The sequence below is a fragment of the Centropristis striata genome, chromosome 2 (assembly GCF_030273125.1).
Source record: "Centropristis striata isolate RG_2023a ecotype Rhode Island chromosome 2, C.striata_1.0, whole genome shotgun sequence".
NCBI classification, from domain to species: Eukaryota; Metazoa; Chordata; class Actinopteri; order Perciformes; family Serranidae; genus Centropristis; species Centropristis striata.
Window position 1 is genome coordinate 7,548,106 of NC_081518.1, and position 15,770 is coordinate 7,563,875.

Consider the following 15,770-nt stretch of genomic DNA (forward strand, 5'->3'; position numbering starts at 1 on the left):
AATTTTCCGGTTAGTCATTGGCCACACCGGGAACCCAGAAATGTTGGCCATTGCCCCCACAGGCTTAATCGTTGTCGCATTAAATGCACCAGACACAAATATTGCAGTTGTGTGAAATGACCTTTATAGTTACATGATAATTAGCCAACTTCTTGCTAACTTACACACGGAAGAATCATTCCAGTCAGTTTCACACAGTCATGGTTACAGATTACAATTTAAAAATAAAACGCATCACATCTGTTCTCTTGGTCAACAGCTTCAGATTTCTCATCAGAATCTACCGGCAGATAAAACTGCTTGCTTACAGTAAGCATATTTACATGTGGGACAAAAGGCATGGCATGAAAATGATCTGCCATTACTTCACAAAAAATGCAGCAAACTTAAAGCGGAAAAACACCAAGGCTGCTGGTGTGTGTGCATGAATTTTGTCAAAGGAGGAAACAAGGCAAACAGTTAGGTCCAACGCCCTTAGCTTCCTGCAAGCAGCGCTTCCTGAGGAACCAGGGCTACTGCATTGAGGTGGGGATGGGGGAGGAGACTGTCAGAGAGTAAGGGGAGAGGGGAGACGAGCATGTGAGGATGCTGTAATGCAATCGTACTGCTGGGCTCTGAGATTTAAAGATGGGAATCAAAATGTGGTCGAGAGAAAGTGGAAGCAGGGGTGGAGAGAGAACAGAGGTGTTGGGGGGTGGAAAGAGAGGACAAGGGGAGAGTCGAGCCAAGTGTGTGAGAGAGCAGCATAACAGTGCACCACAGGGCTGAGTTCAGCAGACGATCTAATCTGTCCAAGAATCACAGTGGGCGATATGATGGAATTTAACAGATAAGTTGCACAAGTACAATGTGTGTGTTTGTGCAAAACAGGTCGTTATATTATATCATATTTCAATGATGATACATCGCAATATACCATGCTTTCTGGTAATTCAATATGATCTATATGAAATAACCACATGGTAAAGCCAATTTTGTATATTCCATACTGCATGTCAGGAAAACAGTATCTCTATGGTTCACTCTTCACTCACACATTCAAGGATCAGAACATAAAGAACAAACATTATATTTCAGTTTGGTAATGTATATTGTCATATTGACCAGCTTGTTATTAAGAGTATGTATATTGCCATAAACACATCTGCATGAATCATCGTACACATGCAGGAATAGTATACACGGCTGGCACAGCAAGGGAACATTGACCTTACTTCTTTTAACTTTGATGGACCCAAAAGCCCATCGCTCTACCAACCAACCACTCCAAATTTAGCCCCTTATTAATAAATAATTAAATAGGAAAACCATTCATAATAGAACAGCTGCAGCTTTAAATAGATTTCAATTTTAAACCCTTCTGCGAGGACACGTTTGTGTCTAAAATGTTCAACATTGGTGCCACATGGCCCACAAAAGCCGACTTTACACAGCAGATCAAGACCTTGGGACACTTAATGAGGTATAAACCAAAACATAGCCTCTGACAAATATGGTGTGAAACGAAATGCTTGACGTTCATTTGAAGCTTACAGGATCTGCCTTTTTTTTTTTTTTTTTTAAACGTTTTTATAGTGAGGCTGAAATATACAAGACTGGGGAGCTGCCTACAAAAAAAGGACGCCATTTTAATGCACGAAGCCATCTGATTGCTGCTGCTGCTTTTTATAAACACTTACTACCTGCCTTCCAGGTGTGGTTTTTTTAACACCATAGACCGTGAATATAAAACTTACTGGGAGCTGACTTTAAGTCTCCGATGTAAACATTTCCCCCCAGGGTAAGTTCACACCAATGTGGAAGACTTCTCAAAGAATAAGAGCTTTTAACCGTATTATCACAAAACTATAATGTTTATCAAGCTAATTTCAAATGACAATAAAGAAATGGTACATAAAAGCTAGGAAATATGTATTCGAAATTTACGAAACGATTATGCCAATTATCAGGGAAAGGACTAGCAGTACACACATTTGTAGCACATGAGCTGAACGATGCAAAAACATTGCTATGATCCTGTAACTGCTAACCTTTTTCTAAGAAACTGTACATTCAAACAGGCTATGCAGTGATTGTGGGTGAGAACTGGCTTTGCATAAGTAATGAGGCGGAATAAAAGACTGTCCTACATCCACGCCAGAGATTACACTGCTGGCTGCTGTTTCTATAAAAAGATTCACTGCAGGGAGTATGAGTGACACAAGCACACACGCACACACAAACACACAGATGGGCACAAAAACAAGGCAGTGTATTTATAGGGAAGAAGGTTCTAGTATCAAAAGAACTTTAAAGATCAGTGTCTGGTTAACGCTAGTCAACCAATCACAGATCTGTGACTATTCCAAGCCTTGGCAGACAAACACAGCGAAAGGCTGGAAAGATTATTGCTAGCTCTAGGCCAACTTAAAATGTCTTCTATATTTCCTGTTCTCCTATTTTCCACTTCTCATTTAGACTGCTTCCTTTCTGGGCAAAACAAAGAACGCAATGAAGTGTTTTCACAATGTGAGACACTCGTATACAATGTGGATGTACAAGACTCCATACAAGGGCCAAACACAAACTGGCCTGTAGCTTTAAGAAGTGCTCTGGGCTGCCACATATTCAGGAGGGAAAGTCCCTGTGCCGGCTGACTGAAGATGATGTGATTTTCCACTCCCTGCTGACTGCTCTGGTTAAACACACTAGCTAATTCCTGCTTCTGCACCAAGAAAAGAGTTAGGGTGTTTTTACTTTCACCTTCTCTGAAACCTGGTAAGAATATTCTAGACATTACAAATCATTCAGGGCTGCGATTCATTAATATTTTTTACAATTGTTTATTCTTTTGACTACTTTTTAGATTAGTTGACTATGCACAAAATAGAAAACTGCCCAACTATGAAGAATACCTATCAACATGTGCAGCTGCCCAACAGATTTGCCACAGTGAGGAAACTGTCTATCCAGTTAATAATCTAGATATTCGCCAATGATGCTCTGTTAGATCTTCGCCTTACTTTGAGTGGCCCTTTTGCTTTTCGCTTTGACACCAAATCCTTTGCCATCCTGTCTGGAGTGGCTGCGATCAGCTGATCAGCTTTGCCACAGCCAGACACAGTTGGTGTTGAATTGAAATTTGTTTCCCCTTAGAAAAGTGTTTCTTTTGTTCAATGATTGCACCCCGATTAGGATGAGGAATAAGGTTTGGTTCAGGGTTAAGCTAGCACAAACTCATCGATGGTAAACAGTTTGCAACATAACACCAAAACGCAGGTAACATGACAAGACAGCATTGGGGGCATTAAGCAAAAAATGTTATCAACATATGCCAAAACACCTTGTAACATTGGTTAACACTGATTACTGCAGCAAGCCTATTGCCCAGTTACATCACAGTAGTAGTACATTATTTTCAGCCTTGGTTGTCAGGTAGCAACCTGCAATCAAAACATTTTTTATTTTCTTATATTCCCCTTACTGTGTTAAGAAGTTATTTGTGGCAGTCATTGCTGAGCCTCAAAGTGCCATTGCTCTTCGAGAGTTGACATGCCCCTTATAACGGTCCTCACATGCTCCTGACCTCTTCTAGGTCATCCAAGTTGTTATCTAATGCGTAATATTTTCACTGGCAGTCCTGTAGTATGAGTGCTTGAACCAAGTGTCACTCTGGCCAACATCAAAACAAAAGTTTTTGCTGAATATAAGAGGTCCTCCAATGAAATGGCTCGCCTAAACAGACACCAACTAGAACTGTTGAACTATTTCATTGAACTGTTCTTAGGTCAGCAGGCAAAAATGCATGGGGGTGTATTAGTGTGCATACTTGAGCAGCCAGTATTCTTGCTAGATGACGTTGTGTTATAAAATCTTTAAAAAGCACAAGTTCAGCCAGATTTAAGTTTTCCGTCTGTTTCTTGCTGCTGCTGGGGTGGCAATGCAGTGGCCTCATTGAAATTAATGAGATGGCTGTGGTTTTTGATGCAGTGCTACTGCCGACCGAACATGGCTTTAATACGTTCCCCAAAACGCCTCTCAATCACTGTCACATGCACACCTCTGAGGACGTCCAAGTTATCCTGGAAAGCTGGATGAACTTAGAAAAATGACACACTGGCCTCATTTGTCTGAACTACAGTTTGTGTCTGAAGCCTCTAATGGGTTACAGAACAGGCTTCTTCTACAAGCCAATAGCACAATATGACCTCCATTACAGTGAGCCAGGAACAAGAAATTGAAACTCCGCAAACCATACAGGCTTTACAAATAAGCCTTGATAAAGAATTCACGCAAGTAAATCATCTGTCTGAAGGCAATTACCCACAAAATATGAAGGAGGCAAAGTACAAAGAGCAGCATCAACAATAGGTGTAACAGTAGAGTGCTGTTAAAACGGACAGTGGGATGAATCACAACCTCTTTATAGCCACCAGCCTGACTGCAAAGACAGAAAAGAGCTGAGTGGGGAAAATGCATGTACTGGTCAAAAAGGGTGCTTAGATCTTTTGTGTTGAGTATACTGCCCCACAGCATGCTGGGGGGGAAACAAAGTATGGCTGCATGTGTTGGTGAGCAGGGGCATGGGCCCCGACTGATGGACCTCATCTCTTTGGTATTTAGGTATGCCTTTGCTTTTCATTCACATCCCACCCGCACAGGCGCAGAGGCCCATCTCCCCACAGCCCTCCCCTCCCCCCTTCCTGTTGTTGCATTTCAATGTAAATGGGTGGATGAATGGCTGCAGCTGGCCCATCAAAAGGCCAGCCCTGCTGAAGGGCCTTGGTGATTGAGATTCAGCCAGGCCACACCACCTCTACCCTCCCCCACCCAGCACTTTGTCCTAACACCCTTACCCCCCGTCTCAGCTTATAGCTTATGCCCAACATGAAGAGGACGGCTGGGCACGAGAGGGCTTAAAGAAAACTGATAAAGTTGTTTGCCTCCAAGCACAACAGTAGTCAGGCATGAAGCGGTTTCTCAAAGTGGCAGTAAATCCAAGACATATTTTATTTATCTCAGGGTGACAAAGGTTGGTTATGGACAGGACACAATATCCTGTTCCATCTCTACAGTGATGGGGAACTGAAAGGACAAAACAGCTTTCACATATATATCCCATTTACCATCAATTTGACATAATTTCGTCTTTTAAGAGGTCATGTTTGAATAGTGAAACCGCAATGTGGGGGAAAAACACAATAATCAGTCATGGGGAAAAACAACATTGTTTCAGTTCTGTAAAAGCAATACTGTGTGATCAACAGTGTTGAACAGTAAAGCTGAAATCATGCATAATACCAGGGCATTGAAAGACAAACTTCTTGATTTCAACAAAACAACATCAGGTGTTGCGTACCACCAGGAACTGCAGATAATTAAAGCCCAACCTGCAACACACACCAGTAGCTCTTCACCCAACCAGTTCACCTTGTTAAACTCATCTGACAAACAACCGTTAAAGTGTGTCAACGTAGATTCAGACCAGCTTCCTACGTCAATAACTAGCAGTAGCCACTTTACAATAGAAACCTATTCTGGCTCTAGCAATGAAAACCATATTCAATAAGTGATGAGCTAGCATTAACAGAAAAATAGCAATAGAAAAGATCCAACTCACTCTCTCACTCCCAGACGTGTGTGCACAATGTTCTGTTTTATAACACAGTTATTAGGGGGCTTTAAGAAAACATGTGTGGGCTACCTTAGCTTTGGATCGGCATGGAAAACACTTTAAAAAGGAGGCCATAAGATTGAAGAGGAAAAACGCAGAAGGTAAGTGAGTCCGGGCAAGCAAGTCTGTCTTGTCTTTTTCCCTGTGTGTCAGCAACCGGCTGAACAGACCAGAACAGCCGAGCCCAGAGGGACACATCACACAGACTGTCTCTGCCATCAGCTCCCAGACCTGGCCGACTAACCTCAGAACATTTCCAATGCCACGTGTGGACAATACATCATCACATGCAGCCTCCTGCTCAGCAGCACATCCAATCAAAACACCAACTGTTGTCTCCAGATTTGCACCACCCCTAATTCATGCTTGCCTAGACTGAGACACACAGCCATTTGCCAAATAGCATTACCTACTCAGGTTCTCCCAGAGTGGAAAACATGCACAAATGCAAAGGTGCATTATCACTCCCTTTTGCAGATTCTCCTTTGTTCCATCTGCTATTGTTTTGTTTTTTAAACAAACAAACAATAATTCCAGACGTCATGTCATTGTGTCTTTGAATCTTCTTTTTCCATGATTCATGTGGCAGTGATCTTGATCTTGAGCTGTACTGTGTATGATATATATGGTAGACTACTCTGTCTGTAAAGCAAATTTCCCCCCAGGTACATAAAAGTAGTTTGAATCTTGAACTGAATCTTGCTGGTCTGCCCATGCTATAATTTGCCAGAGGAAACATATAACGCTTTGGGAGCAGACTTTTATGTCAAGTTTTGCAATGTTCTGCATACCTGAAATTGTGATTAAGCATATCACTAAGTTTCCTTTAAAAACAAGAGCACAAAATATTCCTTTTCCAAGCTTCGATCAGAGAGATCAAAAGCCAAGTCTGTAAAAAGCATATTTCTGGAAAAGCAGCAGCATGCCAGAATAGAGATCCTTTCCCTTTGATGTGCAAGCGTCTCAGGGAAGAGAAAATATTATCAAGAGCGGTGCAGCGGAAGGCTAGGAAGTAAGCACAACCTAACATAAGTTAAAGACACCATCAACCACCAGGACCTCCTAAACCCCAAAATGAGGCTCCACAGTCCCTGAGGGAAACAGCAGGATTGGGGCCCGCCATTTTGTTCCATTTCGCTTCAAGGATAGAGGAGGGGGCAAAGGACTAGGCTGAATTTCAAAGGGCTTCAGATGCCATTTGAGTATCCGCAGAGATTGTGCTGGTAGAAGAGCAGCTATAAAAGATTTACACAACTCAAACAGGGAGGAAGAGAGGGGAGTGAGAGAGAAACCAAGACGGAGAGAGAACAAGAAAGGCAGAGACAGACAAAGAGAGGCAAGAAACAGGAGTAGCCATGCTTGTTTACCTAAAAGGACCACACTCTCAGCACGAGAGGGGGAGGGGAGAGCCTGCATGGACAGGGGGCAGGCAGAGTGGGTGCTGGAGTTGCAGCTAAAGGTTTCTTTTCCCTCTTAGAGCTAGCACAACTAGCTATTATTCTTTGAGTTGGGGACCTCAAGAAGAAGGTTTCTCAGCAACATTCAAGGAAGAAATTGCACAGTGTGCTGCAAACTACATCAGCCACCTATGCATCTTATTATTTATCAGGCCCCCCAGAATTTCATGGTAAAAAATCTCAAAATCCTTGGTGGACCTTTAAAAAATCCACGGTGGGACAGACTAGTTTCTTTGCAAAAACCTCAATATTTCCAACAGATCTAAGGAAGGCATACACAATTATTGAAAAATACATCAAGTTTTCAATGCAAGACACAAAACAAAAAAGTGCAGTTTGTATATCTACAACCGCAAGTGTACTGTGGTATTTTCTGTGTCCACATCAGCCATAACTCCTACAGTTCTGATTGTAGGGGGATTCTTCGCACACAGGTTTATGTTGACAGCAGTCCAGTGAGATTTATTCAATAATAAGATGATCTTCACTGCTGTCAGTGTCAGGAGCAAACAATTTGTCACGTCATAATCTCTTAATTCCACTGTCTTTCTGTTTTACACGGTGGTTTAAAATTTCCGCACGCGTTCATGTTCCCGCGGAAAACTCCGCGATCACAGGATCCTGGGGGGCCTGTTATATAACACATCACATAGGAGAGCAGAAAAAGTGTGGGCAAGTGTTTTCCTTTAATGACCACAGATTTTCAAACATAACTGCAAAGTGTTGTGGTACTGTAATGCCTTAATCTTTTCTGCTCACACTTTGACATTCTAACGACACCTACAGTATTTACATAAAACATTACACCACAGAGAAATCCAATCCATTAGTTGGGGAAACGTTATGGACAAGAAGAGACATGGTGTCACACTGGACAAACTATATTCTATTTATATGTGACATATGACCATGGCCAGTCATTTTTCAAGGGGAGCAATATGTAAACACCTATACTGAGATGGAAAGTTTTGTAGAATGGTGTGCTGATCAATGGATAACTGATATGTTCACATGAAATACTAATCAAATAACAAGGACAGGATTAGGGCTGATAGCTGTTTTATAACCATCAATTACCTTTTAAATTAACTGATTAGCCACAGTGATTATAAAGTGTCAGAAATAATAAATGCATACGACACATCTCTGTATTACAGCACAAACTGGCATCTTTGAGCTGGTTGACAACAATATAGAAACAATGAATGATTTGAAACTGATAGCTGCCTAAGTCTTTGATAAACCCTGAAACTAAATAGCTTAAGTCAACACTTCTTACTTGCATAGAACAAAAGTTTAAAAAAGCTCTTAAATTTAAAATTAGTTTAAGCTGCAGTGTTCCTGAAAAAAACAAAAACATTCCTCTTTAAAACCATTATTTGGCCTCTTTGTTGCCTTTGCTTTCAAGACGAACAATTGCTCGAGGTCCAGGTAAATTAATTCACACACAGGCTGCCTTTAAAAACAAAGAAAGGAAGTGGAGGGACAAAGCCATACAAACAAGTGGTCAACAATTAAAAAATGATTGCCAGGCCGGCTATCAACAGTCAGCTTTTGTTTGCCAAGGATGACAGATTGGTTACCATATTTCAATCACTGTTAACCAGACTATAATGGTCCTGTGTAAGTTATAAGCCAAAATTGACTGACAAATGGTTCATGGAATGCATAAAAAGGCACACATCTAATGGATTTCACAATAAAATGTGATTTAGCTACACTTTAAATGACAAAATAAAATGGAGAGGGACAGATTTAAAAGCAGGCATATTTAGTGAATTACAAAAGGAAGAAAGATGATCTGCAAGTCACTCTGTAGTTTGACTGTCGTGGTCATTTCTGAGCATGTAGTAAACCGTGCTGCTGAAACAGCAGAGTCATATTCTGAAGAATGATATCTACTGTGCAACTACTGCAGTGCTCTCTGCATCAGATCTCTTGTTCATCATCCCTGATATGCTTTTCATGTTTCGGTGCCTTTTTATACTTTTAAATTGGGTGCAATGGTCTCATTATCAGTACTCGTACGCAGTGGATTATTCAGCGAGTTATCATTGAACTTAATGATCATCTGGTTGTCCTGTGCAACTGTGACTGCCAAGCCATCAGCCACAGCAATAAAGAGCGTCTTGCTCTCATGCTTTCACTCTTGTTGTTTTTGCTATGATGCATGGACTCAGTTGCGTTTGTCTTCAACTCAGCCTTTTAGTCAGTCACAAAAAATGTGGTTGACTACGAATGAGATAGGCAACAACAAAAATCTTTAAAAAAGGGTCTCAAGATCGAGGAGGAGAAGGGAATTCAGGCATGTTTACAAAAACAGTGTGTTCACAACACTGTAACAATGGGCTGATGTGCAAACAATCTAGAGGTTGACTAACTGTGGTGTGGTGCAAACGAGTCAGCAAATATTCCCCATCTGGGTAAAAGTACCATTAACAGTGTCTGAAGAGTTGCTGGATACAAGAGGCACTGTTAGGCAGTGAGAAAGCAGAAACGTGGAAATGCCGCCTTTCTTTCTATTACACAAAACATGTATCTCCAACTACAGCTCATGATCTTTCTGACCCCAGCAGAATGCTATTTCCTGTTGCAAGCAGAGAGCATGGACTGCAGCTGAATACAGGGTTTTTGCCTTCAGCCAGTACACCTTAAGTGAGCCTGGGCCGTGCCACAGGGATAGCTCCGGTAAGCTTGCTGAACTAGAGTTTGTCGCTGAGCAGGGGATAGATGATGTGTGGGCTTATGTTGTCGCTAACTTAGGGGCTAACCCCTTCACTGTAATCAGGAGGTGACAAGCAAAACATGGGGACTTGGCTTGTGTCTTGAGAAGCATGCATTCACCGACAAATAGCCTATACTTTACTCACACACTTTCTCTCTCCATCTCCATCTCCACTGCACACATGCTAACATTACGCACAAAACCGACGGGTGGTCTACTCAGGCTTGGCGAGTCTCCAGGCTTGCAATACACTGGTGGAAACCTTGAAATAGTATACTTTCCATAGAAAGGTTCCTAACTGAGTGAAATGACCCAGAAGTATCTAAGTGCCATCCATTAAGAGCTGGTCGAATTCTCTATATACTAAGGAAAGGTGCTCTAATGCTTCCTTACTTATCTCCTTTCGGACGGGGTATACTGGCTCATCCTTTACTAAAGTAAAGGAGAAAATACCACCCCACAATTCCTGCAACATGCAACAAGGGATGCACTATGTGCCTATTCACGAAAACATAACACTTCCTTTCATACAACCATACTAATTGGGATTCATGTTGATAAATGTGAGTGAGCAGGAGGGTGAGTGTGAGCAACAATTCTCAATGGTGATAACCATTTATGTTCGCTTTTAAGACTGATAGCTCATGCTTTTTCCCTCACATATTTCCTGAGACCTCATGACGTTTTCCATCGAAGCCAAGGAACAATGGTGAGGAAAAGGCCATGATATTTTACTGTTTAGCTGCAGCCATGGTTTCATTCTATGGTAATACTTGGGCAAAATCTCACCATTGTTCATGGGAACCTATTGGGTCACATAATTCAGAAGTTCCAAGTAGCATGGCAATTACCCTGACTGTATATTTTTATATAAATCTCTGAAAATATCTCAAAAAGACCAGTGTTTGTCGTTATTTGTAGATGCAATAAATGTGCTGCATCAACTGTAAACATCAGCATGATGTTTCATCATATCGGATTTGGATGAACATGCACCACTATAGGTCCTCACTACGGCCTTGGATTTGCTATTCATAAGTCCACTGCAATATAACTTATATAAACACTATTCAATTCATTCAAAGGAAAACAAACAGCTAAATATAAGGCATACAAGTGCTACTACATAACCCGTGAAATACCTGTGAAAAATGTGTGCCGTGCATATAATGCAAAAGAAGAAAAAACAATCAGCTATAAAATTGATTGACAGACCCAGTGATACAATGATTACACCTAATGTGTTAGAGAGAAACTTCACTTTCAATGAGGCCGTCATTCGGTGTGAGGGTTATCTTACATTCACAATGTAAACACTTTAGTGATATATGGCAATGTATTAGAGATCAGATTTGCCAAGAGTTCTGCAATAATGTCTTGTTTACATTTTAATCCCACACACGCTAATCTCCATGTATAACTGAATAGAGCATGTGATAACATTTGAGGCTTTAACTATAACACAGAGAAATAGGACCTACACAAGCTCAAGGGAGACAGAGATATGCATCACTGCCTCTGCAGTGTAGTCAACATGAACGCCCCAACAAGCTAAAACACTCTCAGTATCTTGGTGGAAAACACCACCAGCGGCACTGCAGTGTTTTCCTCAGCATTGGTACTGCACCAAAGTGGAGAGCTTCTCCTCCATATTCCATTTCCTCTACAGCTCATCTCAAATCCCACCATGTTGTGCCCCTCCTTTACCAATCTAACACAGAAAACACAGGCACTCCACTGAACTAACTTAGGTAATTGTGACAGATATCTATCCTATACAGCCTCCTGTCTATGAACTCTATACAGACACTTCCTCATGAATTAATATAGCCTGTGGGAATTTCAAAACACTGTTTTTTTTCAAGTATTGTAAAGCACACACATTTTCTTCATTAGATTTTGCTTTGACAACTTAATTCATTGCTTTCCCTATAACATAAAGGCTTGTAACATCCATTTTGCTTCAGTGCTGGAATAGACTAACAAATGGACAAGACATAGTGCTTCATGACTGGAATTCATGACGTTGTGCACACTTAACTGGAAAAGCAGGTAAGCTAGTATTTGTTTAGATCAACAGCCAAATAACATCGGCCATAGTGCCAAGCAAAAATAGGTGGATATTTGGACATTATTACTGCCCTCCACTGAGAAATGTTATGATAATTGGTGACTGGGATATTGCAAGTACCCCTTAATACTAGTCTTGAGAGTATGCAGCACATCCAATCATAATATTACTCTGAAGCCTACTATGGATGGACAGTGTTAATAAATTCACTTTTGCTTTCGAGGCAAGCCGTTCAAAACACATGCGCCAGGCTAGTGTTTCCATCTGCTAGATTACATATAACCATACCTCAATGTATGGTATCAATGTATGCAGCTCTAGTTAATTACTCAAAACATTCAAATTTAATGTTAAAATATTAAAACGATTTAAATGCCAGCCCCACCACACATGGGCAATGGACTACCACAGCTGAAGTAAATCTTATAAAACATTTTAAGAGCTTACGTTACCTCAAGGTATGATACACAAAATAACACCTTTTAGACCAGATTATCAGATTTTTTTAAACACATCTATGCTTAACCATAAAAAGGCTGCATTCAAGAAGCAAAACAACGTGCTAAAAATACGTGTGTTTCCATGAAAAACAAATACACTTTTTGAGTGGTCGAATTCAAGCAATTTACAAGGTCCATTTTCAAGCTTTTCCATGATCTTACAACGGTTGTAAGTTGCATGTTTTCGATGAGTATTTACATGCTAAAAGGGGTAATTTCACTCAGCCATACCAACAGTGATGGTTTTACACTTTTAACAACCAAAAGTACAGTTTGCTAATCTCAATATTCAATTTAATTATTTTTTTTAATTCAACATGTGATTATCTATAGTCATATTGCAAGAAAAATACAATAAGAATTTCAAGCATTTTCAAGCACTTTATCCAAAATCCAAAAGCACTTTACAAAACTTGAAAATACAGCATTAAAATGTAAACATTTTCAAGGATTTCAAGCATCCGTATGAACCCTGATAAATACAGAAGCACAAGCAACACATTGTGTGTTTAAAAACCTTGGGTGAATGAAGATATTACATGTTGACCTTTGTCGCAACACACATCAACCCCAGTGAGCCACGGGGGCAGCAAGTCGGTTTGTTGTTGTTAAAGCGTTAGCAATGCAGCACCAGTAGAAATGCGACTTACCTGTGTCTGATTTTCCACAAATTCAAATAGATATCTGAATCGTTAATGTTTAGTCTACGCCGCGATGTTTTCGGCCGATGCTGGATGGTCCCATTTGTTGCCGTCGGTTCAGTATAGACTGGCCCGGAGACATCCGCATAAACTCGAGACGACCATCGCAGCTCGAAAGCAGCTCACTGGTATCGAGGCTAGCGCTAGCTTCTTAAAACCATGTAGACCAACAAACAGGCGTCCAAAGATTTAAAGACTAAAATATCCACGAAAACTCGTTTACAGCGTAGCTATTTCATCATCACCGCAAACTACGAACCTTTAGCACTCCATTTGCGCAACGGTATGCTTGCTTGGGTGGACGTAAACCATCAAAAGATCATATTTTGTTTCGGTTTAATCCTCTCCGCCAACCCATTCGAGCGGTTTTCGAGCGGCCTTTGACTTCAGTGTGTGGACGCTAGGGACGGAAACGCTCCAGGAATGAGACGAGCCTCCTGATTGGCTCCGGCGCTGTGGGCGGTTACCGTTTCCGCGCAAGATGAAACTGACGCCATTTTGGATCCACCCAGCATCCTGTTCTCCCTTCACAATGCACACAAGCAGCGCTCCAACGTGGCTGACCGCAGGTCACAGTTTCAACTGCAAGAGACCACACTCCATTATATAGTTGGAGACCGAGAAAAGGAAATGGAGTACAGGCATCGGGTGCACTCGATTTCCACATTTATAGGAACCTTTGAGATGTGTTTATATCGACTGAATGTTTATGTATTTAGATTTTACAGGTTATTTAAAATGCAAACGTTAATGTTTACTGTGAAAGTTACACTGAAAACTCATTCGTATAAAAACTATACTAAATGACGATGTTGGGTAACTCTTTTCTCATGAATGTATCCTCACAGGAATCTTTAACCAATATATGCTTTGGCACTTAAAATGTAAGTTTTTTTCTTGATAGGTCAGACCAGCGATGGGCAACTGGGGGACCGGGGGCCGCACACGGCCGCACCCTCACTTGAAGTGGCCCTCAGTGCAACTACATGCATTTGAGCATGAAATCTTAAAAGTGCAGTGTAAAAATGCACAAAATGACTTCTTGCAATTAATGTTTGTCTGCTGTTGTTGCACTGAAAAAAAAAATACATTAAGTGGTTATTTTTTAATTGCTTCAATCCTTTTGTATTCCTATTTTTACTGGTATACATGCATTTGAGCATGAAATATGTTAAGTTATTGCACTGTAAACATATTTAAAATTGCAGTTTCATCATATCTGGTTAAGTGCCCGGTCCCATATGTGGCCCTGTGGTAGTGTCCATGAAAAAGTGTGGCCCCCTCCAGCATTTAAGTTGCCCATCCCTTGGTCAGACCTTAAACAGGATAGGGGTCAGAGGCATATGACTAGAAAGAGACAGCTTTGGTAAGAAAGCGGAGCGTGCTGGTGCACAAACTCGACGCACCCATAGTCGAGCGGAAAGAAACGAAGGCTCCCATTGGCTAAAGGAAAAGTTATATATTCTTATTGGTTTATGTAACGTGTCACTCAAAAACTGACCCGTACACGTCGCTTCTCACGACATTATTGCCTTGATATTTTTACATCACTGATTCAGGGATATGAGAGGCAGCATGCGTGGTTTTACCGCAATTACTAACAGCTGATTATTTCACTGACACAAAGAGGATGGTGGTATACATAAAATCGCTTGCTGAAGTGATCATATACAATTAAAAAAACAACAACAGACAGCTGACCCTGTATGCCACATATAGCTCAAACGTGATAGGTTTGTACAAATTGATCTTCCAACCCAAAATAATATGTGTTTATATGTATTCAGTTTCGTTGTTGTTGTTGCTGAATCTAGCTGGAGCATGGTTTTCTGAACCCAGAGCTTTATTAAGTTAATTAATAGCGCACTCTGCTGGAGTGCTTCTACAGTGCCATTGCACCTGCATAAAAAGATGTTTTAAGAGAAAAATTGAGTAGGTAAAAAACAAGTATTTGTACTTTTCGCATTATTTTGAATGATAGATTAGACAGACAGATTATACATTTTAATCAAAGTAAGTTTTTTTCCCATTTTGTTTATTTTCCAGCTGCCATCAGCAATTTTTGTGTTTTTGTCTAAATGATTTCTGTATTTAAAAAAAACATTTGTTATATTGGTGTAATTATTTTCATTGTGTTTTTATTGTATTTTTGTATCGTTTTATTAAAGAAAAACAAAACAAAAACTTCAGTAAGAAACTAAAATGGTACAAGGTCAGACATCCTAGACAACAAACAGTCAAAAAGACAACCATTGATTTTGTTTTGTTCATCTCCTCAAAGAGGGAAAACATAGACAACATTTTAAAAGACAAACGTTAGTTATTGTTACATGTTCCAGAAACTGATGTTTTAATTACTACATTATTTAGGGAATTTGCACATGTTTTATTCGTATATTTAATACTCAAAAACATAAGACATGGCCCAATATATCTTAAAAACTGTAACTCAAGACAGTTGGGACAAATAGGTTAATTATAAAGTCTTATCTAAGCCAATTTTACAAAATGAGCCAATGTTTATGTCTCGAATGCGCATTGTGTGCGTCCCCTGGTGTAGCAGAGGTGCAGATATTACTTTGCTGCATTCAACGTGAGCTTGCAAAAATTCGGCAGCATTTAGCTGTAATATAAATCTACTTGAGGTTAACTGCATAATTGAA

General features: G+C 40.4%; 1 protein-coding gene across 2 annotated transcripts in view; it reads right to left on the reverse strand.

The window, feature by feature from the left end:
• ankrd11 (ankyrin repeat domain 11) overlaps positions 1 to 13,471 on the reverse strand; it is a 104,875-nt gene extending 91,404 nt beyond the window's left edge. For both annotated transcript variants that reach the window (XM_059323975.1, XM_059323974.1), the window contains exon 1: positions 13,057 to 13,471. The gene's annotated coding sequence lies outside the window, so the exon portion shown is untranslated. The remainder of the gene's footprint in view (positions 1 to 13,056) is intronic.
• Between the last annotated feature and the right edge of the window lie 2,299 nt (positions 13,472 to 15,770).